This window comes from Procambarus clarkii, chromosome 77 (assembly GCF_040958095.1).
Source record: "Procambarus clarkii isolate CNS0578487 chromosome 77, FALCON_Pclarkii_2.0, whole genome shotgun sequence".
In the NCBI taxonomy this organism is placed as follows: Eukaryota; Metazoa; Arthropoda; class Malacostraca; order Decapoda; family Cambaridae; genus Procambarus; species Procambarus clarkii.
This window is the reverse complement of record NC_091226.1, coordinates 12,428,814-12,448,953: the sequence shown is the minus strand read 5'-3', so window position 1 is coordinate 12,448,953 and position 20,140 is coordinate 12,428,814. Positions and strand designations below refer to the sequence as shown.

The 20,140-nt window shown below is 39.9% G+C and overlaps 1 long non-coding RNA gene across 1 annotated transcript in view; it reads left to right on the top strand.

The window, feature by feature from the left end:
* LOC138357271 (uncharacterized) overlaps positions 1 to 20,140 on the top strand; it is a 263,605-nt gene that overhangs the window by 190,566 nt on the left and 52,899 nt on the right. Inside the window, exon 3 of the long non-coding RNA XR_011224884.1 lies at positions 11,333 to 11,375. This is a non-coding gene — a long non-coding RNA (uncharacterized lncRNA). The remainder of the gene's footprint in view (positions 1 to 11,332; positions 11,376 to 20,140) is intronic.

Below are 20,140 nucleotides of genomic sequence, written 5' to 3'. Positions count from 1 at the left end.
TAAATTAATAATTGAGTCGCAACATGGTTTTATAAATGGCCGTTCATGTTTAACAAATTTGTTATCTTTTTATTCTAGCATTGTTGAGGCAGTTGATAGTGGTAAGGATTGCGATGTTGTATACCTTGACTTTAGCAAAGCTTTTGATACAGTGCCACATGAAAGACTGATTAAAAAAATAGAGTCTCATGGTATTGGGGGTGCTATATTAAGCTGGATTAGGGCATGGCTATACCAAAGGAAACAGAGAGTTAGTATAAATGGAATCAAGTCAGAGTGGGAAAATGTTGTAAGTGGAGTGCCTCAAGGCTCTGTCCTGGGACCTCTGTTGTTTATAATATATATAAATGATTTAGATTCAGGTTTGAGTAGCAACATTTGCAAATTTGCCGATGATACGAAAATCGGTAGGGAAATTAATTCGGAGGAGGACTCACTATCACTTCAAGTTGATCTAGATAGGGTTTTGAAATGGTCAAAGGATTGGCAGATGCAGTTTAATGCTGATAAATGTAAAGTTCTGAGGTTAGGTAATGATGATAGAGTTACAAGATACGAGCTAGATGGTGTTGTGATTGCGAAGTCGGATTGCGAAAGGGATCTGGGAGTTATGATTAGTAAGAATTTAAAACAAAAGGATCAATGCATAAATGTTCGTAATAAGGCAAATCGGACACTTGGATTTATTAATCGCAGCGTTAGTAACAAGACACCTGGTGTGGTTCTCAAGCTATATCTTGCTCTAGTTAGGCCCCATTTAGATTATGCAGTTCAGTTTTGGTCGCCATATTATAGAATGGATATAAATTCACTTGAAGGTGTCCAGCGTAGGATGACTAAGTTAATTCCCCAAATTAGAAATCTTTCATATGAAGAAAGATTAACAAAGCTTAAGTTGCATTCACTGGAAAGGCGAAGAGTTAGGGGTGACATGATAGAGGTTTACAAGTGGATGAATGGACATAACCGGGGGGATATTAATAGGGTATTAAAAGTATCAACACAGGACAGAACACGAAACAATGGATATAAATTGGATAAGTTTAGATTTAGGAAAGACTTGGGTCAGTCGGTCAGGTGAAGTCACAGTGAGAGGTTGTGTTAACCGGAGCTCCTGAGTGTTGTTATTTTATCATAGCAATATGGAAGTTGTAGTGAAGGACCTGGTGACTCTAGTGGGAGCCCTGAAGACAGAGTTGGACTCTCTGCGGGAGGAGGTGCGTCAGCTTAAAAAACAACGAGAAGTAACGAAGGAGGAGACCAGCAGTAAAGGGACCTCGTCTTGGAGAGTTGCGAAAGACAGGGGCCTTAAGAAGACTTTGATAAAGCCGCCTTCAAACGCCATAGCAACTTCAAATTCATTTGACGTTTTGGAGGACGAGTGCTGTGGAGAGACTGTGGATCGCGCAAAAGGGAAAGCAACGAAGAGAAAGGAAGCGCAGGCCCCTCAGAAAGTAAAGGAAGTACCTAAGCAAACATTAGTTGTGGGAGATTCCCAGATAAGGTATTTGGATAGAACGTTTTGTGCTAGAGATAGGGGGAACAGGTTAAGGGTTTGCTATCCCGGAGCTGGCATTGGTGATATTATAAACAACATGAATGATATTATGGCTGGTAATGGGAACAATCCCATTATTTGCATTAGCGTGGGAGGAAATGATGTTGGTCGAGTCAGGAGTGAGGAACTGATTCAGAGGTATAAAACAGCCATAGAGTTAGTTAGGAGCAAGGGAGGAATCCCGATCATATGTGGCATTCTTCCAAGAAAGGGAGTGGGAAATGAATGGATATCGAGGGCACTTGGTGTCAATTGCCGGCTGGAAAGATATTGCAAATCAAATGCAATATCTTTCATAGACAACTGGGAACACTTCTATGGAAGAAATGAAATGTATGCTCGTGATGGGGTGCATCTATCGAGAGCTGGGGTTGTTGCTGTTGCGAACTCGCTAGAAGAAGTGGTTAGAGGTGTTTGTTTGGGTTTAAACTGTTAGTAGATAGAGGTATGGGAATTGATTTGGAGGAAGGAGGTAATAAAAGTATGTGTTTGTGGGAGAAAGGAATTGGCAAAACGATCAGGGAAAGAGAAGGTCCGCAAAATAACAATTCACTTAGGGTATATTACACTAACAGTAGAAGTCTAAGAAATAAAATTAACGAATTAAATGCTCTTGTCTGCACAGAAAAAATAGATATTATTGCACTTACCGAAACGTGGATGAATGTAGAAAATAGAGAACTATTAGCTGAATATCAAATATATGGATTTAAACTATTTCACACAGATAGATATATTAGACGAGGAGGTGGAGTAGCCATATATGTTAGGGACAATTTGAAATGTAGTCTCAAAGAGGGAATCAAAACAGAGCCACACTCAGAAACTATTTGGATTGAATTAAACGAAAAAGCTAATAATATTATAATAGGAGTAATATATAGGCCACCAAATTTAGACAGAATGGAAGCAAAGCATCTATGGGATGAAATATCTAGAGCATCTAGATCTAACAGTATTTATGTCATGGGTGACTTTAATTTTAGCGGAATAAACTGGTTGAACAAAACAGGGAATAGTGAAGCAGAAGATTTTCTAGAATTAATTGACGATTGCTTTCTTACGCAACACATTAAGGAACCAACACGGGAAAATAATATTTTAGATTTAGTGTTAACTAACAGGGAAACGCAAATTAATGACATCGAAATAGGGAGTGAGCTAGGGAGCAGTGATCACAAAGAAATCAGATTTAGCATAGAATGGAATAGACCAGTAGGAGAAAATTCTGTTAAAGTGCCAGATTTTCGAAAAGCTGATTTTAATAGCCTAAGAAATTTTTTGGGTCAAATTGATTGGAAAGGCTTGGGTATGGGGTGTGGGCCGGTCTTGGAGCGAGACATGAACCCAGCGATAGGTGACTTAAATGGGGATTTCGATGTGGATTCAATATATAACTTATTTAAGAATATTCTAAACAAAGCACAGGAACGTAGTATACCATACAAATTGAATAGATCGTATACTAATGACCCAAAGTGGATAACAAAGAATTTGAAGAACCTTATAGGTAAAAAGAGAGCTTGGTACAAAAGGATTAAAAATGGGGAGGTCACTTTAGAACAGGAATTCGTACAACTGGTTAGAAATGTTAAAAAAGAGATAAGGAAAGCAAAAAGAAACTATGAATTTCGCATAGCAGGGCAAGCAAAGACAAATCCTAAAGGGTTTTTTCAGTTATATCGTACTAAGACTAGGGAAAGGATAGGTCCATTAAAAACTGAGACAGGTCAAATAACAGATAGTGATGAAGAGATGAGTAGTATTTTTAATAAATATTTTGTATCTGTATTTACTAAAGAGGAACTTAACAATATGCCTTCAGCCGAACAAGTCTATGTGGGTGGGGACGAGGACAGGTTGACGAGTTTAGCAGTTACCAGGGAGGATGTTCTTAAACAAATAGTAAAACTCAAACCAAACAAATCCCCAGGGCCGGATGAAGTGTTTGCCAGGGTGCTTAAAGAATGCAAAGAGGAGCTTTGTGACCCACTGTCAACCATATTTAATAAATCAATAGAGTCAGGCAGAGTGCCAGAGTTTTGGAAAGTTGCTAATGTGATACCAGTTTTTAAGAAAGGAGATAGATCACTTGCGTCTAACTATCGACCAATTAGCCTAACGTCTATTGTGGGAAAGTTACTGGAATCTATAATAGCAAATAAAATTCGTCTTCATCTTGAAAAACATAAATTAATAATTGAGTCGCAACATGGTTTTATAAATGGCCGTTCATGTTTAACAAATTTGTTATCTTTTTATTCTAGCATTGTTGAGGCAGTTGATAGTGGTAAGGATTGCGATGTTGTATACCTTGACTTTAGCAAAGCTTTTGATACAGTGCCACATGAAAGACTGATTAAAAAAATAGAGTCTCATGGTATTGGGGGTGCTATATTAAGCTGGATTAGGGCATGGCTATACCAAAGGAAACAGAGAGTTAGTATAAATGGAATCAAGTCAGAGTGGGAAAGTGTTGTAAGTGGAGTGCCTCAAGGCTCTGTCCTGGGACCTCTGTTGTTTATAATATATATAAATGATTTAGATTCAGGTTTGAGTAGCAACATTTGCAAATTTGCCGATGATACGAAAATCGGTAGGGAAATTAATTCGGAGGAGGACTCACTATCACTTCAAGTTGATCTAGATAGGGTTTTGAAATGGTCAAAGGATTGGCAGATGCAGTTTAATGCTGATAAATGTAAAGTTCTGAGGTTAGGTAATGATGATAGAGTTACAAGATACGAGCTAGATGGTGTTGTGATTGCGAAGTCGGATTGCGAAAGGGATCTGGGAGTTATGATTAGTAAGAATTTAAAACAAAAGGATCAATGCATAAATGTTCGTAATAAGGCAAATCGGACACTTGGATTTATTAATCGCAGCGTTAGTAACAAGACACCTGGTGTGGTTCTCAAGCTATATCTTGCTCTAGTTAGGCCCCATTTAGATTATGCAGTTCAGTTTTGGTCGCCATATTATAGAATGGATATAAATTCACTTGAACGTGTCCAGCGTAGGATGACTAAGTTAATTCCCCAAATTAGAAATCTTTCATATGAAGAAAGATTAACAAAGCTTAAGTTGCATTCACTGGAAAGGCGAAGAGTTAGGGGTGACATGATAGAGGTTTACAAGTGGATGAATGGACATAACCGGGGGGATATTAATAGGGTATTAAAAGTATCAACACAGGACAGAACACGAAACAATGGATATAAATTGGATAAGTTTAGATTTAGGAAAGACTTGGGTAAATACTGGTTCAGTAACAGGGTTGTTGATTTGTGGAACCAATTGCCGCGTAACATTGTGGAGGTGGGGTCCCTCGATTGTTTCAAGCACGGGTTGGACAAGTATATGAGTGGGATTGGGTGGTTATAGAATAGGAGCTGCCTCGTATGGGCCAATAGGCCTTCTGCAGTTACCTTTGTTCTTATGTTCTTATGTTCTTAAATACTGGTTCAGTAACAGGGTTGTTGATTTGTGGAACCAATTGCCGCGTAACATTGTGGAGGTGGGGTCCCTCGATTGTTTCAAGCACGGGTTGGACAAGTATATGAGTGGGATTGGGTGGTTACAGAATAGGAGCTGCCTCGTATGGGCCAATAGGCCTTCTGCAGTTACCTTTGTTCTTATGTTCTTATGTTCTTATGTTCCCCATTTTTAATCCTTTTGTACCAAGCTCTCTTTTTACCTATAAGGAACTTAACAATATGCCTTCAGCCGAACAAGTCTATGTGGGTGGGGACGAGGACAGGTTGACGAGTTTAGCAGTTACCAGGGAGGATGTTCTTAAACAAATAGTAAAACTCAAACCAAACAAATCCCCAGGGCCGGATGAAGTGTTTGCCAGGGTGCTTAAAGAATGTAAAGAGGAGCTTTGTGTCAACCATATTTAATAAATCAATAGAGTCAGGCAGAGTGCCAGAGTTTTGGAAAGTTGCTAATGTGATACCAGTTTTTAAGAAAGGAGATAGATCACTTGCGTCTAACAATTAGCCTAACGTCTATTGTGGGAAAGTTACTCGAATCTATAATAGCAAATAAAATTCGTCTTTATCTTGAAAAGCATAGGTTGGTAATTGAGTCGCAACATGGTTTTATAAATGGCCGTTCATGTTTAACAAATTTGTTATCTTTTTATTCTAGCATTGTTGAGGCAGTTGATAGTGGTAAGGATTGCGATGTTGTATACCTTGACTTTAGCAAAGCTTTTGATACAGTGCCACATGAAAGACTGATTAAAAAGATAGAGTCTCATGGTATTGGGGGTGCTATATTAAGCTGGATTAGGGCATGGCTATACCAAAGGAAACAGAGAGTTAGTATAAATGGAATCAAGTCAGAGTGGGAAAATGTTGTAAGTGGAGTGCCTCAAGGCTCTGTCCTGGGACCTCTGTTGTTTATAATATATATAAATGATTTAGATTCAGGTTTGAGTAGCAACATTTGCAAATTTGCCGATGATACGAAAATCGGTAGGGAAATTAATTCGGAGGAGGACTCACTATCACTTCAAGTTGATCTAGATAGGGTTTTGAAATGGTCAAAGGATTGGCAGATGCAGTTTAATGCTGATAAATGTAAAGTTCTGAGGTTAGGTAATGATGATAGAGTTACAAGATACGAGCTAGATGGTGTTGTGATTGCGAAGTCGGATTGCGTAAGGGATCTGGGAGTTATGATTAGTAAGAATTTAAAACAAAAGGATCAATGCATAAATGTTCGTAATAAGGCAAATCGGACACTTGGATTTATTAATCGCAGCGTTAGTAACAAGACACCTGGTGTGGTTCTCAAGCTATATCTTGCTCTAGTTAGGCCCCATTTAGATTATGCAGTTCAGTTTTGGTCGCCATATTATAGAATGGATATAAATTCACTTGAACGTGGCCAGCGTAGGATGACTAAGTTAATTCCCCAAATTAGAAATCTTTCATATGAAGAAAGATTAACAAAGCTTAATATTGCATTCACTGGAAAGGCGAAGAGTTAGGGGCGACATGATAGAGGTTTACAAGTGGGTGAATGGACATAACAAGGGGGATATTAATAGGGTATTAAAAGTATCAACACAGGACAGAACACGAAACAATGGGTATAAATTGGATAAGTTTAGATTTAGGAAAGACTTGGGTAAATACTGGTTCAGTAACAGGGTTGTAGATTTGTGGAACCAATTGCCGCGTAACGTGGTGGAGGTGGGGTCCCTCGATTGTTTCAAGCGCGGGTTGGACAAGTATATGAGTGGGATTGGGTGGTTATAGAATAGGAGCTGCCTCGTATGGGCCAATAGGCCTTCTGCAGTTACCTTTGTTCTTATGTTCTTCTTATGATAGTTTGACGCAAGTGATCTATCTCCTTTCTTAAAAATTGGTACCACATTAGCTACCTTCCATGACTCTGGCACTCTACCTGACTCTATTGATTTATTAAATATGGTAGACAGTGGCTCGGAAAGCTCCTCTTTGCATTCTTTAAGGGGGCATATCGAAAAATATCGTTATAAATTAAAATTGTTCAATTTGCTTATAAATTTTTTTATGAAATGGTTATAGAAAGGGCTGCAACTGGTCCAAGTTTCACCATCACATCCTAAACAGAAAAGGAGAAAAAAAATACACAACGTATTATGCAACGAATGTTCAACATTCTCAAATAATCTCAGGGAACACATGTGTCAACTAAAATGTCTACTATGTGCTGTAGAAGCACAAACTCTTGTAATAATTGTAATATGTATGTTCAATATATTTATATTTAATTTTTTTTTTCTTTTTATTTTTTTTTCCTTTTTTTTTTGGCCAATTTTTTTCTCGTTTGTTATCAAGGGATTTGCATGAAACTTGCACACCTTGCTCAATGGATGCCTATCTGCAAGGGTGCCAATTATGAACGAAATTTGTCGAAGTCAAGCTCAGCTACAGGTGGCCGAACTTGGATCTTTATTTTACTCTGGAAAGTAATTTACACCTTCAAATTACTTCAGAGCTTTCATTTATTAATCAATTTACATGCAAATTACACCATAAATGTAGCGTTTGTGCTTCTACAGACTCTAGTAGACATTTTAGTCCAAAGTCTATTTGTTGATTTTATAAAAATTTATAAATATCATATATTGCATATTTTTTTAGTAGGGTAACTTTGAAAAATTATATTATTGCACTAAACACTTTTTTGATAAAACTGATCACTAGAATCCTTTATTATGTGCTTAATTTAATATCTGAGTGTTATAGAAATTATTTTAGTTGACACATGTCAACTAAAAAATGTCGTCCCCACCTTATGTGGGTGGGGACGAGGACAGGTTGACGAGTTTAGCAGTTACCAGGGAGGATGTTCTTAAACAAATAGTAAAACTCAAACCAAACAAATCCCCAGGGCCGGATGAAGTGTTTGCTAGGGTGCTTAAAGAATGCAAAGAGGAGCTTTGTGACCCACTGTCAACCATATTTAATAAATCAATAGAGTCAGGCAGAGTGCCAGAGTTTTGGAAAGTTGCTAATGTGATACCAGTTTTTAAGAAAGGAGATAGATCACTTGCGTCTAACTATCGACCAATTAGCCTAACGTCTATTGTGGGAAAGTTACTCGAATCTATAATAGCAAATAAAATTCGTCTTCATCTTGAAAAACATAAATTAATAATTGAGTCGCAACATGGTTTTATAAATGGCCGTTCATGTTTAACAAATTTGTTATCTTTTTATTCTAGCATTGTTGAGGCAGTTGATAGTGGTAAGGATTGCGATGTTGTATACCTTGACTTTAGCAAAGCTTTTGATACAGTGCCACATGAAAGACTGATTAAAAAAATAGAGTCTCATGGTATTGGGGGTGCTATATTAAGCTGGATTAGGGCATGGCTATACCAAAGGAAACAGAGAGTTAGTATAAATGGAATCAAGTCAGAGTGGGAAAATGTTGTAAGTGGAGTGCCTCAAGGCTCTGTCCTGGGACCTCTGTTGTTTATAATATATATAAATGATTTAGATTCAGGTTTGAGTAGCAACATTTGCAAATTTGCCGATGATACGAAAATCGGTAGGGAAATTAATTCGGAGGAGGACTCACTATCACTTCAAGTTGATCTAGATAGGGTTTTGAAATGGTCAAAGGATTGGCAGATGCAGTTTAATGCTGATAAATGTAAAGTTCTGAGGTTAGGTAATGATGATAGAGTTACAAGATACGAGCTAGATGGTGTTGTGATTGCGAAGTCGGATTGCGAAAGGGATCTGGGAGTTATGATTAGTAAGAATTTAAAACAAAAGGATCAATGCATAAATGTTCGTAATAAGGCAAATCGGACACTTGGATTTATTAATCGCAGCGTTAGTAACAAGACACCTGGTGTGGTTCTCAAGCTATATCTTGCTCTAGTTAGGCCCCATTTAGATTATGCAGTTCAGTTTTGGTCGCCATATTATAGAATGGATATAAATTCACTTGAACGTGTCCAGCGTAGGATGACTAAGTTAATTCCCCAAATTAGAAATCTTTCATATGAAGAAAGATTAACAAAGCTTAAGTTGCATTCACTGGAAAGGCGAAGAGTTAGGGGTGACATGATAGAGGTTTACAAGTGGATGAATGGACATAACCGGGGGGATATTAATAGGGTATTAAAAGTATCAACACAGGACAGAACACGAAACAATGGATATAAATTGGATAAGTTTAGATTTAGGAAAGACTTGGGTAAATACTGGTTCAGTAACAGGGTTGTTGATTTGTGGAACCAATTGCCGCGTAACATTGTGGAGGTGGGGTCCCTCGATTGTTTCAAGCACGGGTTGGACAAGTATATGAGTGGGATTGGGTGGTTATAGAATAGGAGCTGCCTCGTATGGGCCAATAGGCCTTCTGCAGTTACCTTTGTTCTTATGTTCTTATGTGTTCCCTGAAACTATTTGAAAATTCGTTGCATAATTCGTTGTTTATTTTTTTTCTCCTTTTCTGTTTAGGGTGTGATGATGAAACTCGGACCAGCTGCAGCCCTTTCTATAACCATTTTATAAAAAAATTTATAAGCAAATTGAACGACTTTTAATTTTACACCGATATGCCCCCTTAAGCACCCTGGCAAACACTTCATCCGGCCCTGGGGATTTAAGAACATAACAAAGGCAACTGCAGAATGCCTATTGGCCCATACGAGGCAGCTCCTATTTATAACCACCCAATAAGAACATAAGAACAAAGGTAACTGCAGAATGCCTATTGGCCCATACGAGGCAGCTCCTATTTATAACCACCCAATAAGAACATAAGAACAAAGGTAACTGCAGTAGGCCTGTTGGCCCATACGAGGCAGCTGACCCATACGAGGTCAGCTGCCCCAGTCCCCCATTGTAAAGCCACTAGTACGCATAGCACTTCGGGCAGGTCCTTAATCTAACAGATAATATTAAGTAGGTAATTTCTAGGAAAATTTATAGGCTAATCTATCAAAATCTATAACAATTTAAACATAGTGTTAGTCCTTCAAAGATTCGAGGTAGTGACAGTTGAACAAGTTCTGGCATGATTGTTGTTGCTGTCTTGAACTTTCTCCAAAGCGGAAAATCATTGATATCTTTTTGAAGTGAAGTTTCCATATTAGGACACAGTAGGCCAGATGGGACCACAACAGAGACTCGTACAGTTGAATATTCAACGTTGTTCGTTTAAGTCAAAGATTCGTTTAACTATTCTTAAGGATTATTTTCATATTAACTGTGAGTCCCAGATGTTCAATGGCTGGTACATCATAACTCCTAGGTAATATTGACTTAAATTTACCAGAGGGCCACCATTTCTCCATAGTGCCCTCTACGGCAACAGGAAGCCGGCGGCTTGTCAAAGGTTCCCCTACGGTTCCTGAGGAGTTTGTCTATCTGTATTTTGAGCGCGCAAACTGTTGCATTATGACATTAAAGGTAGTTTGATAATATGTACACGGTGTCTTGTAGCTAAGCTAAAGGTGGCATATAATGTTTAGCAACAAGTCGCCCTAGATTGTTTAGTGTTAACGACTAGGGCGATGGAGTGGTCATATCAGGATAACAATTGTGCAGATAAATGGGGAAGATAATTGCAGACGAGGAGTCACAATAACGGGGGCTGAAATATGTTGACCAAACCACACACTAGAAAGTGAAGGGACGACTAGATAATTGTTTATCTAATAGATGGAAGATGTTAATTGTTTGCATCTTGTTTACTCTGCGATATAAAATGGTTTCACCTGTAAATGGTCATTTTTGACAATGTAATCACTAGGCTTCTAACGTTAGTTTAGTGCTCAGAGACCATATACTGTACTTGAGAGGTTTTAAACATGTTATTTATATAATTTAGGCCAATAGACAGCTAAATAAATTAATAATACACAGTACGTTTATCTAAGGTTAGCTAAAGGTTTGTTTTAGTGGAAGACCGTAATAAGGTAATGTGTTTCTATGTAACTTTAAAAGAACATTGATGCTTAACCATAGCCTCATGAGTCCAAGACAAAAATGTACTCCGTTAGGCTATTGCAGTCTTATCAGTCTTGCCTACTCGCTATTGTTGATACAATCTGTAATTAATCTCCATTGCAATTACACCTTTTCCAGTGATTGGTTCCAGTGTTCTTGAAATTCATAATTGTATTTTCCTACTCGATTGTATTTGAAATAAACTTTATACTTACCCTGGTGCTACATAGCCTTCCCGGTTTGGTACCTTATTTTAATAATTACTTATACTTGCCCTTAATATATGTAAAATATATTTTTTCAGGAGTGTGGCACGTGTGGACAAGTGTTGGATCAGAGGAGTCAAGGTAAAGTGCTTATTTACCAACTAGTTCTGGGGAGGAGCGGGTGGAACTAGATGGACGTAGAAAACTTCACATTCTTGTTACACTAACACTGGTTTGTGCCTCGGAGAGGCTGCAGGATCCAGTAAGTTCAGTAGAACTTCGGTTTCAACTCCTTTTGACCATGTCGTAGCTCAGTCGATTACGGCAGCGTCTGGGATGCTCTCGGATGCAGGTTTGAATCCTCGTCCCGGCCCTTGTGGATTTGTACACTCTTGTTAGCAGGCTGAGAGCTTTTCTTTCCCATAGATTTATTTATAGAAGAGTTAGCAATAAGTCGGCTGGGTTTATTAACGTATTGTTTTTAGGTCCCATTTAGATTATGCAGTTCAGTTTCGGTCGCCACACTAAAGAATGGACATAATTCACTAGAACACGTCAGTTAGGATGACAAAGTTAATCCCGCAAATTAGAAAGCTTCCGTATGAAGAGATGTTGGAAAAACCTTAACGTGACATGATTGAAGTGTACAAGTGGATGAATGGGCATAACAAGGAAGCTATTGATAAGGCTTTAAATGAAGATAAGTTCAGATTTAGGAAATACCTGGGTAAATACTGGTTTGGTAACTGGGTTGTGGATTTGTGGAACAAATTACTGGATCATGTGCAGACGACGAGTCACAATAACGTGGTTGAAGTATGTTGACCAGACCACACACTAGAAGGTGAAGGGACAACGACGTTTCGGTCCGTCCTGGACCATTCTCAAATCGATTGTGGATCATACTACTGGATCACTGGGTCCATATTACTGGATCATAATAGGCATAGGAATCTTTGATTGGTTGAAGCTTAGGTTAGACGTATATGAATGAGTGTAGGTGGATATAAATAGGAAATGCCACGTGCAGGACAATAGGCCATCTGCAGTTTCTTGACTTACGTTCTACTAGTTTACACTCAGAACGCGACTCTCCAATCAGCTTACATCTGTATCCTCAATTGCTGCTAGGTGATCAAGGGCAAACATTTAACCTTGAATGTTTAATACAAACCAAATGATGGGTAGCAAAGATGTATGGTAAGGTAAAAGCTGGGTGGCGAGGCAAGTTTTGGGGTAGTGAAGACTTAGAATATTGTTCAATGTGGGTGACAAAGACTTGCTGTGAAGAGTAGGTAAAGAATAAATTGAGAGATAGGAGAATAATCTTATTAGACTTGGACTGGCTGGCATATGCATTATATGTCATTAATGCATATGCCAGGGGGGGGAGAGGAGATCTCCCCAAAGGCATAAACTGCTAGGTCAGGTTATCCACAAACCCATAACCAATGACTCCAAGGTCATGGGAAGCTTGACCTTCCTATGAAGTTGGAGGATTGTTGGTGGGTTTGTGGATTTGGAATGAGGGAAGAGGCGGGCTGGATGAGGCAGTTTATGTCTTGGGAAGTATTTGTAATCATTTTATTTAGAGATGAGTGTGAGCAGAAATGACACGCTATAGTAGTCATTTATAGTGAAGATGATAATGTATTTTCCAAATGAGAAAAAATTATGCGTGGCGAAAACTTAAGTTGAGATAAAAGTATGTTGTCAACAGCTCTACAATAAAAGATTTCGTGGTGGAAGAGATTCCCGCCCGAAAGGTCGGCCATCTTAGCGCGCAGTTTGAACGCTCCTGGCTGGACTTTCTTTCCACACCTCGCCTGGGGCTCATCTTTGAATTCAGCTGGCTTTTTTGGGCCAGTGTGTGCTCACTGCAGCTATCCAGGGGCTCACAGCATCGGGGGAGGCCGGAGCCTCCCTAATGGACGACATATTTTGCAGCCAAATTCTGGCTCTATGCACGTATTCGCAGTTTGATATTACGACTTTTTATACCCAAAAAATGCCAAATGCTGAAAGCGGCGTTTGGTCACATTTGTCCCAATCCCCCCTGCAGTTTTCAAAATATTCCAAACATCCCAATTTCGAGGCCTGAGTCATATTTTGGAGCCAAATTCTGGCTCTCTGCACGTATTCGTAGTTTGAAATTCCGACTTTTTATACCCAACATATGCCAAGTACTGAAAGCGGCGTTTGGTCACATTTGTCCCAATCCCCCCTGCAGTTTTTAAAATATCCCAAACATCTCAGTTTCGAGGCCTGAGCCATATTATGGAGCCAAATTCTGGCTCTCTGCACGTATTCGCAGTTCGAAATTCTTACTTTTTATACCCAACATATGCCAAGTCCTGAAAGCGGCAGTGAGTCACATTTTGCACAAACTCCCCTGCAGTTTTCGAAATATCCCAAATATCCATATTTCGAGGCCTGAGCCATATTTTGGAGCCAAATTCTGGCTCTCTGCACGTATTCGCAGTTTGAAATTGCGACTTTTTTATACCAACATATGCCAAGTACTGAAAGCGGCGTTTGGTCACAATTGTCCCAAACCTCCCTGCAGTTTTCAAAATATTCCAAACATCCCAATTTCGAGGCCTGAGCCATATTTTGGAGCCAAATTCTGGCTCTCTGCACGTATTCGCAGTTTGAAATTGCGACTTTTTTATACCAACATATGCCAAGTACTGAAAGCGGCGTTTGGTCACATTTGTCCCAAACATCCCTGCAGTTTTCAAAATATCCCAAATATCCCAATTTCGAGGCCTGAGCCATATTTTGGAGCCAAATTCTGGCTCTCTGCACGTATTCGCCGTTCGAAATTACGTCTTTTTATACCCAACATATTCCAAGTACTGAAAGCGGCGTTTGGTCACATTTGTCCCAAACCTCCCCGCAGTTTTCAACATATGCCAAATATCCCAATTTCGAGGCCTGAGCCATATTTTGGAGCCAAATTCTGGCTCTTAGCACGTATTCGCAGTTTGATATTACGACTTTTTTATACCAACATATGCCAAGTACTGAAAGCGGCAGTGAGTCACATTTCGCACAAACTCCCCTGCAGTTTTCAAAATATTCCAAACGTCCCAATTTCGAGGCCTGAGCCATATTTTGGAGCCAAATTCTGGCTCTCTGCACGTATTCGCAGTTTGAAATTGCGACTTTTTTATACCCAACATATGTCAAGTACTGAAAGCAGCGTTTGGTCATATTTGTCCTAAACTCCCCTGCAGTTTTCAAAATATCCCAAACTTCCCAATTTCGAGGCCTCAGCCATATTATGGAGCCAAATTCTGGCTCTTTGCATGTATTCGCAGTTTGAAATTGCGACTTTTGTATACCAACATATGCCAAGTACTGAAAGCGGCATTTGGTCATATTTGTCCTAAACCCCCCTGCAGTTTTCAAAATATCCCAAACTTCCCAATTTCGAGGCCTGAGTCATATTTTGGAGCCAAATTCTGGCTCTCTGCACGTTTTCGCAGTTTGAAATTACCACTTTTTATACCCAACATATCCCAAGTGCTGAAAGCGGCAGTGAGTCACATTTTGCAAACTCCCCTGCAGTTTTCGAAATTTCCCAAATATCCCAATTTCGAGGCCTCAGCCATATTATGGAGCCAAATTCTGGCTCTTTGCACGTATTCGCAGTTTGAAATTGCGACTTTTTTATACCAACATATGCTAAGTCCTGAAAGCGGCAGTGAGTCACATTTTGCACAGACTCCCCTCCAGTTTTCAAAATATCCCAATTTCGAGGCCTGAGCCATATTTTGGAGCCAAATTCTGGCTCTATGCACGTATTCGCAGTTTGATATTACGACTTTTTATACCCAACATATGCTAAGTCCTGAAAGCGGCAGTGAGTCACATTTTGCACAAACTCCCCTGCAGTTTTCGAAATATCCCAAATATCCCAATTTCGAGGCCTGAGCCATATTTTGGAGCCAAATTCTGGCTCTCTGCACGTATTCGCAGTTTGAAATTGCGACTTTTTTATACCAACATATGCCAAGTACTGAAAGCGGCGTTTGGTCACATTTGTCCCAAACCTCCCTGCAGTTTTCAAAATATCCCAAACATCCCAATTTCGAGGCCTGAGCCATAATTTGGAGCCAAATTCTGGCTCTATGCACGTATTCGCAGTTTGATATTACAAATTTTTATACCCAACATATGCCAAGTCCTGAAAGCGGCAGTGAGTCACATTTTGCACAAACTCCCCTGCAGTTTTCGAAATATCCCAAATATCCATATTTCGAGGCCTGAGCCATATTTTGGAGCCAAATTCTGGCTCTCTGCACGTATTCGCAGTTTGAAATTGCGACTTTTTTATACCAACATATGCCAAGTACTGAAAGCGGCGTTTGGTCACAATTGTCCCAAACCTCCCTGCAGTTTTCAAAATATTCCAAACATCCCAATTTCGAGGCCTGAGCCATATTTTGGAGCCAAATTCTGGCTCTCTGCACGTATTCGCAGTTTGAAATTGCGACTTTTTTATACCAACATATGCCAAGTACTGAAAGCGGCGTTTGGTCACATTTGTCCCAAACATCCCTGCAGTTTTCAAAATATCCCAAATATCCCAATTTCGAGGCCTGAGCCATATTTTGGAGCCAAATTCTGGCTCTCTGCACGTATTCGCCGTTCGAAATTACGTCTTTTTATACCCAACATATTCCAAGTACTGAAAGCGGCGTTTGGTCACATTTGTCCCAAACCTCCCCGCAGTTTTCAACATATGCCAAATATCCCAATTTCGAGGCCTGAGCCATATTTTGGAGCCAAATTCTGGCTCTTAGCACGTATTCGCAGTTTGATATTACGACTTTTTTATACCAACATATGCCAAGTACTGAAAGCGGCAGTGAGTCACATTTCGCACAAACTCCCCTGCAGTTTTCAAAATATTCCAAACGTCCCAATTTCGAGGCCTGAGCCATATTTTGGAGCCAAATTCTGGCTCTCTGCACGTATTCGCAGTTTGAAATTGCGACTTTTTTATACCCAACATATGTCAAGTACTGAAAGCAGCGTTTGGTCATATTTGTCCTAAACTCCCCTGCAGTTTTCAAAATATCCCAAACTTCCCAATTTCGAGGCCTCAGCCATATTATGGAGCCAAATTCTGGCTCTTTGCATGTATTCGCAGTTTGAAATTGCGACTTTTGTATACCAACATATGCCAAGTACTGAAAGCGGCATTTGGTCATATTTGTCCTAAACCCCCCTGCAGTTTTCAAAATATCCCAAACTTCCCAATTTCGAGGCCTGAGTCATATTTTGGAGCCAAATTCTGGCTCTCTGCACGTTTTCGCAGTTTGAAATTACCACTTTTTATACCCAACATATCCCAAGTGCTGAAAGCGGCAGTGAGTCACATTTTGCAAACTCCCCTGCAGTTTTCGAAATTTCCCAAATATCCCAATTTCGAGGCCTCAGCCATATTATGGAGCCAAATTCTGGCTCTTTGCACGTATTCGCAGTTTGAAATTGCGACTTTTTTATACCAACATATGCTAAGTCCTGAAAGCGGCAGTGAGTCACATTTTGCACAGACTCCCCTCCAGTTTTCAAAATATCCCAATTTCGAGGCCTGAGCCATATTTTGGAGCCAAATTCTGGCTCTATGCACGTATTCGCAGTTTGATATTACGACTTTTTATACCCAACATATGCTAAGTCCTGAAAGCGGCAGTGAGTCACATTTTGCACAAACTCCCCTGCAGTTTTCGAAATATCCCAAATATCCCAATTTCGAGGCCTGAGCCATATTTTGGAGCCAAATTCTGGCTCTCTGCACGTATTCGCAGTTTGAAATTGCGACTTTTTTATACCAACATATGCCAAGTACTGAAAGCGGCGTTTGGTCACATTTGTCCCAAACCTCCCTGCAGTTTTCAAAATATCCCAAACATCCCAATTTCGAGGCCTGAGCCATAATTTGGAGCCAAATTCTGGCTCTATGCACGTATTCGCAGTTTGATATTACAAATTTTTATACCCAACATATGCCAAGTCCTGAAAGCGGCAGTGAGTCACATTTTGCACAAACTCCCCTGCAGTTTTCGAAATTTCCCAAATATCCCAATTTCGAGGCATGAGCCATATTTTGGAGCCAAATTCAGGCTCTCTGCACGTATTCGCAGTTTGAAATTACATCTTTTTATACCCAACATATGCCAAGTACTGAAAGCGGCGTTTGAACACATTTGTCCCATACATCCTTGCAGTTTTCAAAATATCCCAAATATCCCAATTTCGAGGCCTGAGTCATATTTTGGAGCCAAATTCAGGCTCTCTGCACGTATTCGCAGTTTGAAATTACGAATTTTTATACCCAACATATGCCAAGTACTGAAAGCGGTGTTTGGTCATATTTGTCCCAAAGTCCCCTGCAGTTTTCAAAATATCCCAAACATCCCAATTTCGAGGCATGAGCCATATTTTGGAGCCAAATTCTGGCTCTCTGCACGTATTCGCAGTTTGAAATTGCGACTTTTTTATACCCAACATATGTCAAGTACTGAAAGCGGCGTTTGGTCACATTTGACCCAAACCTCCCTGCAGTTTTCAAAATATCCCAAACATCCCAATTTCGAGGCCTGAGCCATAATTTGGAGCCAAATTCAGGCTCTCTGCACGTATTCGCAGTTTGAAATTACATCTTTTTATACCCAACATATGCCAAGTACTGAAAGCGGCGTTTGGACACATTTGTCCCAAACATCCTTGCAGTTTTCAAAATATCCCAAATATCCCAATTTCGAGGCCTGAGTCATATTTTGGAGCCAAATTCAGGCTCTCTGCACGTATTCGCAGTTTGAAATTACGAATTTTTATACCCAACATATGCCAAGTACTGAAAGCGGTGTTTGGTCATATTTGTCCCAAAGTCCCCTGAAGTTTTCAAAATATCCCAAACATCCCAATTTCGAGGCATGAGCCATATTTTGGAGCCAAATTCTGGCTCTCTGCACGTATTCGCAGTTTGAAATTGCGACTTTTTTATACCCAACATATGTCAAGTACTGAAAGCGGCGTTTGGTCACATTTGTCCCAAACATCCCTGCAGTTTTCAAAATATCCCAATTTCGAGGCCTGAGCCATAATTTGGAGCCAAATTCTGGCTCTATGCACGTATTCGCAGTTTGATATTACGACTTTTTATACCCAACATATGCCAAGTCCTGAAATCGGCAGTGAGTCACATTTTGCACCAACTCCCCTGCAGTTTTCGAAATATCCCAAATATCCCAATTTCGAGGCCTGAGCCATATTATGGAGCCAAATTCTGGCTCTCTGCACGTATTCGCAGTTTGAAATTGCGACTTTTTTATACCAACATATGCCAAGTACTGAAAGCGGCGTTTGGTCACATTTGTCCCAAACCTCCATGCGGTTTTCAAAATATCCCAAACATCCCAATTTCGAGGCCTGAGCCATAATTTGGAGCCAAATTCTGGCTCTATGCACGTATTCGCAGTTTGATATTACGACTTTTTATACCCAACATATGCCAAGTCCTGAAAGCGGCAGTGAGTCACATTTTGCACAAACTCTCCTGCAGTTTTTGAAATATCCCAAATATCTCAATTTCGAGGCCTGAGCGATATTTTGGAGCCAAATTCTGGTCTCTGCACGTATTCGCAGTTTGAAATTGCGACTTTTTTATACCCAACATATGCCAAGTAATGAAAGCGGCAGTGAGTCACATTTTGCCCAAACTCCCCTCCAGTTTTCAAAATAACGCAAATATCCCAATTTCGAGGCCTGAGCCATATTTTGGACCCAAATTCTGGCTCTCTGCACGTATTCGCAGTTCGAAATTACGTCTTTTTATACCCAACATATGTCAAGTACTGAAAGCGACGTTTGGTCACATTTGTCCCAAACCTCATCCCAGTTTTCAAAATATGCCAAATATCCCAATTTCGAGGCCTGAGCCATATTTTGGAGCCAAATTCTGGCTCTCTGCACGTATTCGCAGTTTGAAATTGCGAATTTTTTATACCCAACATATGTCAAGTACTGAAAGCGGCGTTTGGACACATATGTCCCAAACATCCTTGCAGTTTTCAAAATATCCCAAATATCCTAATTTCGAGGCCTGAACCATATTTTGGAGCCATATTCAGGCTCTCTGCACGTATTCGCAGTTTGAAATTACGACTTTTTATACCCAACATATGCCAAGTACTGAAAGCGGCGTTTGGTCATATTTGTCCCAAAGTCCCCTGCAGTTTTCAAAATATCCCAAACATCCCAATTTCGAGGCCTGAGCCATATTTTGGAGCCAAATTCTGGCTCTCTGCACGTATTCGCAGTTTGAAATTGCGACTTTTTTATACCCAACATATGTCAAGTACTGAAAGCGGCGTTTGGTCATATTTGTCGCAAACTCCCCTGCAAATTTCAAAATATCCCAATTTCGAGGCCTGAGTCCTTTTTTGGAGCCAAATTCTGGCTCTCTGCACGTATTCCCTGTTTGAAAATATGATTTTTTATACCCAACATATGCCAAGTCCTGAATGCCGCAGTGAGTCACATTTTGCACAAACTCCCCAGCAGTTTTCAAAATATCCCAATTTCGAGGCCTGAGCCATATTGTGGAGCCAAATTCTGGCTCTCTGCACGTATTCGCAGTTTGAAATTGCGACTTTTTTATACTAACATATGCCTAGTACTGAAAGCGGCGTTTGTCACATTTGTCCCAAACCTCCCTGCAGTTTTCAAAATATTCCAAACATCCCAATTTCGAGGCCTGAGCCATAATTTGGAGCCAAATTCTGGCTCTATGCACGTATTCGCAGTTTGATATAACAAATTTTTATACCCAACATATGCCAAGTCCTGAAAGCGGCAGTGAGTCACATTTTGCACAAACTCCCCTGCAG